Below are 10674 nucleotides of genomic sequence, written 5' to 3' on the forward strand. Positions count from 1 at the left end.
CATATCCTTTTTTTGTATTATCTACATGCCTTACGGCTGACTTGAAATTACACCATGAAGTCCATTTTCACTTTAAAAAAGATTTTTGCACTGATTTCATCTTTGATTGCCTTCGATCATTATTCTTTGACTAGGCTATTATATTTCTGTTTATGGTGGTCAGAAATCGACTTATTTCTTTATATAATATTCCGTCAAAACTGGATAATTTTGTTTTAATATTTCTGGGGTATTGTCATCCGGTATTCTTCTAATTTGTTGGAAACATAAGTTCCTTGCATAGTCAAATTTTGGACATTTCATTAGTAGATGATTCGCAGTCTCATTCACTCCTGCAGTGCAATTTAAGCACAAAGGAGTGAAATAAAGTTTCATTAGATGAAGTGTCTTGTACACTGTGACATGTCCTACCCTTAGTCTGATGTATGATTATATTTACTATTTCCCTTCTGCTAAGTCTCATATCTTGGTATCAAGATAGCAAAGGACTAATAAGTTGAATACTCCTATACCACCTGGCCTTTGTTGTATTTAGCATCAAGTTGTTTTTTTCTTCAAGTACCTTTCTCTTTCGGAACGATTTGAGGTCAGTTAATGGAAGGGTGATGTCTTGAACATATATTACATTGACCACTGCCTCTTTTGCGAGCTTGTCAACCATTTCATTATATTTCAAACCCACATGGCTAGGTATCCACTGAAAGGTTATTCTGTTCTTGGAGTCTACACAGTTTGTTATTATTTATAGGGACACGTTATCTTCTATTATCACATCACATAACTTTGTAGTGATTTTATAGCAGAAAGAGAATCAGTGCAGATTAATATGTCACAGTTGGGGAGTTTATTTATAAGCTGAGAGCGAAAAGCTCAGCTGTATAAATCGAGGCATTTGGTGAAAGTTTTATTTATTTTCCACATTCATTTGTGGTATAAAAATTGCTGCTCCTGTACCTTCGCCATGTGTAACACCCGTCTGTAAATATTTTGATCCTGTCTATAGGTTATTATTAATAGGTTAATTTAATAATTTAGTCAACTATCTGTTGGAAAACTCCCGGGGAATTATCTTTCTCAGTTCAAATTTTGTCATCTGTTACATCATTAATCTGTATTGAAATGTTTGCTAGCTGAGGGGGAATTTCCCAATCATTAGGTCTGAATTTTTCTTAATTTATTTCAGGAAATTCTGGGATGAGGTTAACCATGGAATCTATGGCCTCAATATAGAGTGGAGTTTTTACAGTTCCAGAAGGGTTGATGTTGATCATAAGTTGTATGTATAGGCGCATCTGTATCGATTTTGGTTATAAATATCTGTAATAGTTTTATACACAAGTCTTTCCGTTAAAACTTTTCTTCGCAGGTTTAAAGATTTCAAAGGTTATTCAGATTGTAAAGCGATTATAGGAGATGATTTGAGGGTTCCTAAAGCTATTCTTAGTGCTTGGTTTGGAATTTTTTCTATTTCAAACAATCTATGTCCTGAACAGTTCCCAAACAGGTACGAGCAGTAATCAAGTTTAGATCTAATTAAGCTTTCATAAACTGTAAGTGCGAAATGAGGATTAACACCATTTCTTCCACAGGCAATCATCTTGATGATATTCAGATCTTTACTGCATTGGTTTGTTAATTTGTATATGTGTTCATCAAATTTTAATTGATTATTGATCGTTATACCAAACATTTTAAACTCTTGACTCAACTAGGAGTTGTTGACCTTCAACTTTAAGATTTACAACATTGTTTATCCTCTTCTTTCTAGATACAACCATAGCTTTGCATTTATTCCCAACTAAACGAAGGCTCATATTATTGAGCAAGTTATCAATATTTGTGAATGCAGTCTCCATTTTAACCAGTACTTGATCAATTACCTTATTACTTGAGTACAAACCCGCATCATCAGTATATTGTAGGGATGTGCCTCCAGGCAAAGAGTTGTTTATTTCTGCCAACTACAATGAGAATAGCAATGGGCTCAAGGTGCTTCCTGAGGCAGACCTCTACAGGTCACTCTAGATATGATGCCTTGGTTTGAAACCAAATTAACCGATCTAGCCACAAGCCACTTTTGACAGTGATTGATGAACTGTTTGGGAACACCATAAATGAACAATTTTCTAAACAGATAGAATAAATTTACACTATCATATGCACATGATATGTCTAGACTTGTTAATATTAATGTTTCGTTGAAAGTTCGAGCAGTTTCCTTAAACAATATTAGGTTTAGTATACATAGTTGGCGCATCATTTGTTTCTCCTAAATCCATACAGAGTCTCTTCTGTATCATGCCTCTTATCACCTTAATAAAAACGGAAATCAAAGAAATCGGGCTGTACGATTACTCATGATCTTTCTCTTTACCTGGTTTAAGCAGACCTATGACTTTTATATCTTTTCGTTTTTGTGGTAAGCTTAGGTTGTCATTCCAAATATTATTATATATATTCAGCAGTACGTTTAAGACCTCCTCAGGTAGGTGAGTAAGTATATTATAAGAAACGAGGTCATTTACTGGAGCAGTCTCTTTTTTCTTTGTTTTAAAAACTGCAATTAACTCAGCCATTGTGAAGTTTTCTTCAAGTATGTGAACTGTACCCTTTATTTTTGGTTTGGATATCTCTTCAGCCTGTAGAACGTGATCTGGGACAATGTGTTTCATAAACTTCTCTGCTAATATTTAATGCTGGTCTTTGATGAGTGATATTTCGTTATTTATTTTGTTTGTTTTCAGTTATCTTATGACCTTTCATGCAAATTTGCTATTTTTTCTCACCTATGTTTGCACATAATTTATACCATAGGTCCTTTTTTGGCCTTTCCTTTGTGTCTTTGGCTTTTATCTGAGCTTCTTGATATGTTTGGTAACTTACAGGGTTCATATCCATTTTGAATTTCTTAAAACTAAGCCTTCGTTCAGCAATTGCATGAAATCATTCCTCAGTCCACCATGATTTTGGTGTAAAGCCTTTTTGGGTACTTACACTAGGATTGTTCCATAAGGGTATTAATCTATGTGCTGCATTTTTCATAATTTTTCCAAAATTTCTATTTGGATGTTTAAGGGCCCGTGGACAATATTTTTCATATTTTATTCAACTAATGTTGAATACTTTTGCCAGTTTGCTTTCTGAAAGTTCTTTCTTGACGTTTCTGCCTTGGATGGTGAATTTTTAACATAATTTAGAGTCATTACGATTGGAAAGTGGTTGCTCCCGATCGCATTAGATAGGACTTCGCAGTTATCAAGATGTGTGTAAGGTTCAGGGGTTAAGAATGTTAGGTATATGGTTGACTGATTATGAAATAAGCTCGGAATGGTAGTGAATGAATGGTTGTTAGCCAATATAAAATTTGAGTTACCGAAATTCCTAAAGATGTCATTACCTCTTTTGTCAGGTTTTTTGCAGTTCCAGAATTGATGGTGACAGCATTAAAATCTCCACAAATCATTGTAGTATTACCTTAATCTAAGCTAAAAATATACTCTTGCCAGAAAGAGCAATTCATTGGTTTATTGGTACAATATTATCTAAAAGAGTTCGCTATTGTTATGTCTAGGATTTTCATACTATTCTTATTATGTTCTTTGATTATGTTGGCGGTCAGATAGTTATGAATAACGAAGGCTACACCTCCATAACCATCTTCTCTATCTTCTAATATTTTGAAAGTGTTATCTCTGTTCGTATAATGTGGACTAAGCCACGTTTCTTGTAGGATTGCAATATGAATCTTGTTTTTTTTGTCATATATTGAATAAGTTCTACCCATTTTTGTTTGATGGACCTTAAGTGCCATTGAATCAAATTTAATTGATTATTTTCTTTTCTGTTCATTGCAGAAGTTTCGTGGATTAGGACCAAACGAACTGTCTTTGGGGTCTATTTTTTTGTTTCCTGCTTTATTTGTTGTGTTTTTTTATTATATGTCTGGATTGTATTTCTAGGTTTTTGAGACTCCAATAAATCTTTAAGCAGTTGTGCCAGTAAGTCATCGACCTTTTGCTTATTAATAGCCTTGTCTTAGCCTTGAATTTGGGTTTTCATTCTTTAATTTTGTCATTTAATTTTTTTTATATCCGCTATTCGTAGGTGTTGAGCGATCGATTTTCGGATTGTTGTTTGCAGGTTGGTAGGATATATTGTTGATGCTTGAACTGGAGGCCCTACTATAGGATTTTCAGATGTGTTTTCCTTGGGTTTCACGAATTTTGGTCTGGTATTGATAGGTTTTTTGAAGTGTTTACTTGGCGTAAAAAAAATCTTCTTTATGGATAGACATCCTTTGCATAACGTTTTTTTGTCTCTCATATTCTTTGCACGACTTACTGTCGCTACTGTGGTTACCATGGCAGTTAACACATTATTTTACTGTGTTTATTCACCATTGTGAAACCTTAGTCCACAGTATCTGCATATTTTTTTCATATTTGCAAGGACACTTAACTACATGGCCATATTGAAAGCAGTTATAGCATTGCTTGATAGGCACCATGTACCGTTCAATGGGTATTCACACAGAATTTAGATACACCAAATTTGGAAGCAGGCTGGTCGGATTCAAATGTTAAAGTCATGAAATGTGTGTCTGTTACTTGTCGGTTTACATACTTTGTAATTCTTTTGGCATGAACTATGGGATATAGGGACTTAATCTCACTTATCACTTATTGTTCAGTAATTTCAGATAAGATTTCCACCTTACTGGCTGGTACAAAAACATTAAAATTCTTTAAATGAACACAATTTACTAACTCATTTGCCGAAAAAGTATCTTCACAAATCACAGTTAGATTTCTGCCTACTAATTTAATATGGTCAAATTTACAGTCTCCATTTTTAAATATTTTGCCTACCAAAAATGGGTTGGTTTTTTGCCATCCCTACTTTGTTTGATTACTTCATTGTAGTCCTTTTTTTGATTCGTTGTATAACCTTAACCATGCAGTGTTAGGTTTTTTGCCACATGATTTAAGTCCAAATTGGAGGCATTGGGTCTAGGATTTTGTTCTGACGAATTAATAAATTTATCACCTTCACTGAACTTTCTTTTTTGTTGGCATGCATTAGTAGTGTTATGGTCTGATTTTACTGTAACATTTTCTGCAAAATCATGATTGACGTTTGTATTTTCTATGTATACACGTATAATCGAAGCTACCGACAGTTGAGTTTCCATTTCCAATTTCTGTGATTCAATATCTCCTTGAGGGGAGTTTTCTGAACCTGACATTTTGTCAGGACCAGCCTACCGTAATAATTTAAGATGTGTGTAAATGTAACGTATATTTTAACAAAAAAATAAGGGATATAAGTTTGAAGTGTAATAAATGTCTAACTTAGCCTATAGTGGCACAGACACACCACACACCTCAGTTAAACCACAATTGTTTGAGGTTAATCAAATGGAAAATGCTATTAATGTAAGTTTTAAACAGGCAATTACAGGTATAAAATCTAAAATCTCAAGATTTTATCTACAACCACACAATTGGAACTCGAATGAAGATTTTCTTGAATATCACTCAACTAGTCAATATCAGCAACGCAACACAACAACGATGTTGTTGCTATATCCTAGTCTACAAGGTACGGAATATTTTTTGTTTCTAAAAGCAGGCTTCGAGTAACTCGTATAACCTCATAGTACACTGTTATTAGGTAAGAAACAAACACAAACTATATACTCGTATGTTTTAATATTAAAATGTTATTACTATCTCTTTGTTCTCTTCTCAATATCACCTTAACCATTTTCTGGTGCTTATCAGTTCGATCAAAATTAAGCCATTACAAATTTGTTGATTCTGCTAAATAGAATAGAATAGAAGTAGAAAACTCTCTTTATTGCAGGAATATACAAACTCAATTTCAAATGAAATCAAACAAATAACACATAATTAAAACAGTTCATAAGTAAACCATAATTACTTACAACTAACAATAATTACTACTAAAATATATGCTATAAATATGTAAATTCCCGCAAAGGGTAGCCCTTACAGGCATAAAGCCCAATTATAAGGGAACCCTATGCTAAGGTTTACCTCCCCGGTAAAACGAAAATTAAATAAAATCCTTTATCAAATTGAATAAACAACAACTTTCATAATAAATCTAATATCTATGTAAAAGAGTCTGCCAAACTACAAATTAATAATAGTGGTAAAATTAACACAAAATTATTACTTCTATCATAAAAAAATTATATACATATATTATAATATAGTACTAAATTTTATAGTAACAGTTTATATAAATGTACCATTATATTGTATTTTAAATATACTAAAGCTACATAAAAAAATAATACTACATTTATAAGGTTTGCGAAATAATATTAAAACATTTTCTCTTAAAATCTATAGTTTTTAAAGATATATCTAAACTATTGGCAACATTGTTTAGCAAATTAAATGCCGTCAACATTGGTGAAGTGGCATGCCCCACCGTTCTAGCATACTCCACGTAGAGCAACCTACTTGCTCGGCCTCCTCGTCTCGGCACATGCCACGACACACACGCCAGCAGCTCGGGGTCATCCACGGACCCAGACCTGACACCCTTAAGAAAAACAAGGCTTGCGACCTTTCTCCTTACATCCAAACGATGGAACTTAAACATCTCTAAGAGCTCTACATATCTGACTGTGTAAATAGGATAAATACGGAATCCAAATACCTTAAAATACAAAGTTCTTAAAAAACGTTTCTGAACTCTTTCAATCATTTTAATATATAAAGCTGAATGAGGAGACCAGACAATACTTGCAAACTCAAGTTTTGATCTAACTAATGACTTGTAAAGAGTTAGAAAAGTATGTGGATATTGAAACAAACTGCAAGTTCGAGTTATAAATCCAAGTGTGCTAAGGGACCTACTGACCGTATTGACAATATGTTCATTAACTGCAAATCTGATGTCATTATAACTCCCAAATCTCTGAATCTTCTAACTCTTTCTAAAACTATGCCATCGATATTATATGGAAATAAAACTGGATGTAACATTCTATAGAATGACATAGTCGAACACTTAGATACGTTCAAAATCAATTTATTGCGGCTACACCACTGATTAAGTGAATCAAAGTCGTTTTGTATAATTGCGCAATCAGATTGTAGTTTGACTAATGAAAAAATTTTAAGGTCATCTGCATACAATAAAAAATTACTTCTAAGAATGTAGGTAAGATCATTAATAAATATATTAAAACAAAGAGGACCTAAATTACTGCCCTGGGGAACTCCAGAGGGGGCTAGGAAGGAATCGGACCTGTATCCCGGGAAGGAAACAAATTGCCGTCTATTTTTAAGGTAAGAGATAAAAAATTCTATTATTTCAGCTGAAAATCCACAGTAGTTCATTTTTTTCAAAAGAATAAAATGGTCAACCTTATCGAACGCTTTTGACATGTCCGTATAAACAACATCGACTTGATGCCTTGAGTCCAAAGCTAAAGAAGTAAAATTAACAAAATTCACCAGATTTGTACTTATAGAACGCAAAGGCATAAACCCATGCTGACGACTGCTGATATATTGTTTCATATGATCAAAAATTACTAGTTCAAACACTTTAGCTGGAGTACATAAAATAGCTACAGGTCTATAATTTGGGATTTCAAATCGGTTACCCTTCTTTAATATTGGAGTTATTTTAGTGATCTTCCAACAATCCGGAAAACACTTGATAGCTAAACACAGGTTAAAAATATGACAGCGGTTTCTCAATAAATTCTGAACAACCTTTGATAATGTAATTGGGAATCAAATCAGGCCCGTATGAACGCTTAGACGAAAGTTTTCGAATCGCGGCAGAAACCTCGCTCACAGAAATGGAACGTAAATTAAAATTATTAACTCCATTCATGACAGGAGATTTATTAATCATGTCTGGGTCCAAGAACTCCCCGCGGTCGTAAACCGAACTGAAATATCGAGCAAACCCAGTCGCTGCGCTCAAACCATCATCAAATGTTTCATTTTCCCAGACAAACCGCTGACCCACGGCATTTATTTTGGTTTTTTTTTTTTAATTAATGAAACTCCAAAACTTTTTAGGATCACTCACAAGTGATTCTTCTGATTTACGTACATAATTGTCATAAAACTGTTTAACCATACGCTTGAGTGTTAATCTACACTGCCGAAACTTCTCCAAATGAACTGGATTTTTAAATCGCTTAAATACATTTCTAAATTTATTCTTCTCTTTTATCTTAAATATTATGTCTGAAGTGGACCAGGAAGGATACTTCGATGGACGCTGCCTACGCGCAATTGTATGTTGATTTAATCAAGAATATAGAATTTCGTAGAAATAAGCAACTGATTCATTAGCATCGTTCGCCTCTAGGACGCGGTCCCAATTAGCGTTTTGAAACGTTGTATACAGCTGGAAAAAATCTACTCTAGAAAAGTTATATCTAATTTCATTAGGCGGAACAGCACGCCACCTGCCTTTTGTCAATACCAGACTAATCGCTAAAACTGGATGATGGTTATCAACAGGAACCAAAAAATCACTGGATCTTTCCACTGACAAACCTTTAAAATTACTCATGACCAAATCTAAGGTCCTATTATTGATATTCACAATATCATTATACAAACTAAAATTATAAAACTGTAAAAACTCATGAAAATATCTGTATATATCCCCTCCGCTTGTAAATTTAAATTTACTGTTTTCAATTAAAGGAAGAAATAATTAAAATAATTCGCCTATAATTAAAATTTTGTCATTAACAAAAAACCTATTTTCTAACGACTGAAAGAATGAGTTGTAAGTGACTAAGCTTGAGTTTGGCGGTATGTATACTGTACATAAATAGAAACTGAAACCGGTGGGGTTAATCAACTTAAGCCACAATACCGAAATAATTTCGTTATCTAAGAATGGCGGAAGTGGCTCGGCGCGCCAGGCACTGTCCCTGACCGCGGACCAGCACCCCCCGCCTAAGTATTATGCAGACTTTGAACCCGGCATTTTGCTAAAACGTTTTAGTTCTGAACGCAGTTCAGTTATTATTTTCTTTTCTTTTCTCTATCTATATGGTTTTAACAAGGTAAAAGAACTGAGCAGGTTATCGGTCTTTTAGTGGCAACAACTGTACACACACGCGCGCGCGCTCGACGGTCGTTCACATATCGTTTATACTGCCCTAGAATTTTATTCTGAAATAAGATTCGACTGATAGAAACTTCTAAATCACACCAATGAAGTCTGTAACTGAAAGAAATTCACAAAAATCCTGATCACTGATATGTCATACTTCCTTTTATCTATTCTATTGTGCACGATTGTGGACTATGCACCCTTTCTCTCGTTTATACTTTCCATAATTTGATTCGTCGCAAGCAATGGTTGGACTTTAACTTGTCTTCGCGGCTTTGTTGTCATGACAGCTTCCCGTTCCGAACGGATTGAGAAGAGAATAATTTGGACTGGGAATACTCTTAACTGGAACAGCTATTCATCAAATACTAACAGAAAATAGTGGGCTAGATCACTTGAAAGGAAGTAACCGCAACATCGGATCCCGTATGTATCTCTTTTTCGCCTTATAATCTTGGGTTGATATTATCACCGATTTGTTCATATTCAAATAAACTGCCTCTCAACAAGAATACGAACAACAAGAGCATTTAGACGCCTAGTGCTAAATAAACTCCATATGTCACACAATTGGAAAAGAATTGTCACCTAAATCGTGCAGGTCGTTTATGAAATCGTGATTGTGTATGTAAAACTGTGTCTGAGGTTTTTTATTGGTTGAATGGACTGTGGAACAGAAATAATCGTTCAATATTGAAGGGATATGCTGTACCCGAGGCCTGATATAATCTGAAGAAGAGGCTACGGTCAGATTGTCATTGACTTAAAACGGTAAATGGAATTCATGTGTTGAGTGTGCAATGTAATGTTACGTAAAGAAATGTACAGATATTTTTGGTTTAAAAAAATGTAGTACAACCATAATAGGCAGCAGCGCCTACACTGTAGCCATAAAGAACTAAATGCATAATACATGTAGTGAATATATATTTCTCAATTTATGTTCTTATACTGATAAAAACAATATTTATTTGACAGTAATGAATGCCCCATTTACATGATCTGTAGAAAGCGTGTTATGGTCTTAAACTACTTTTAGGATGCCGATGATAGAGTAGGTTTTTGATCACAGTAAATAAATGGCAAATACTTACTATAATTGTTTAATGTCTAAAAATCAGTTTTAATTTATTTAAATATTGTTTTCCTGAGAATATTTTGAAATTATATTGCTTACCTGTGTATTTTCTAACTTGATACAGTTTTGATTATTTTATTTATCTCCCTTTGCGCTCGAAAGGCCAGCAGCACTGGCTACACCAAGGTTGCAGACAGGTCGCGTTGGTTTTCCGTAGTTTGTCTTCGCAACTCGCATGGCCAGTACAGATGGGCGCTCTACTACCATTAACAGCTCGGCGGCCAAATGTGTTGTATGCCTCCCCAGATCGGAATTATCTTTCAATTTCTTCCGCGTTATTTGCACAGTAATTTAAATTTTTAAAGAAGAAATGAAAAATAATTTTTAAAATATATTTAATTAATCTTTCTAATACAAAGATAAATATACATTTGGAAAATGTAACTCTTATACGTATATTGTCA

Source organism: Homalodisca vitripennis, unplaced genomic scaffold (assembly GCF_021130785.1).
Source record: "Homalodisca vitripennis isolate AUS2020 unplaced genomic scaffold, UT_GWSS_2.1 ScUCBcl_5249;HRSCAF=11894, whole genome shotgun sequence".
Taxonomy (NCBI): domain Eukaryota; kingdom Metazoa; phylum Arthropoda; class Insecta; order Hemiptera; family Cicadellidae; genus Homalodisca; species Homalodisca vitripennis.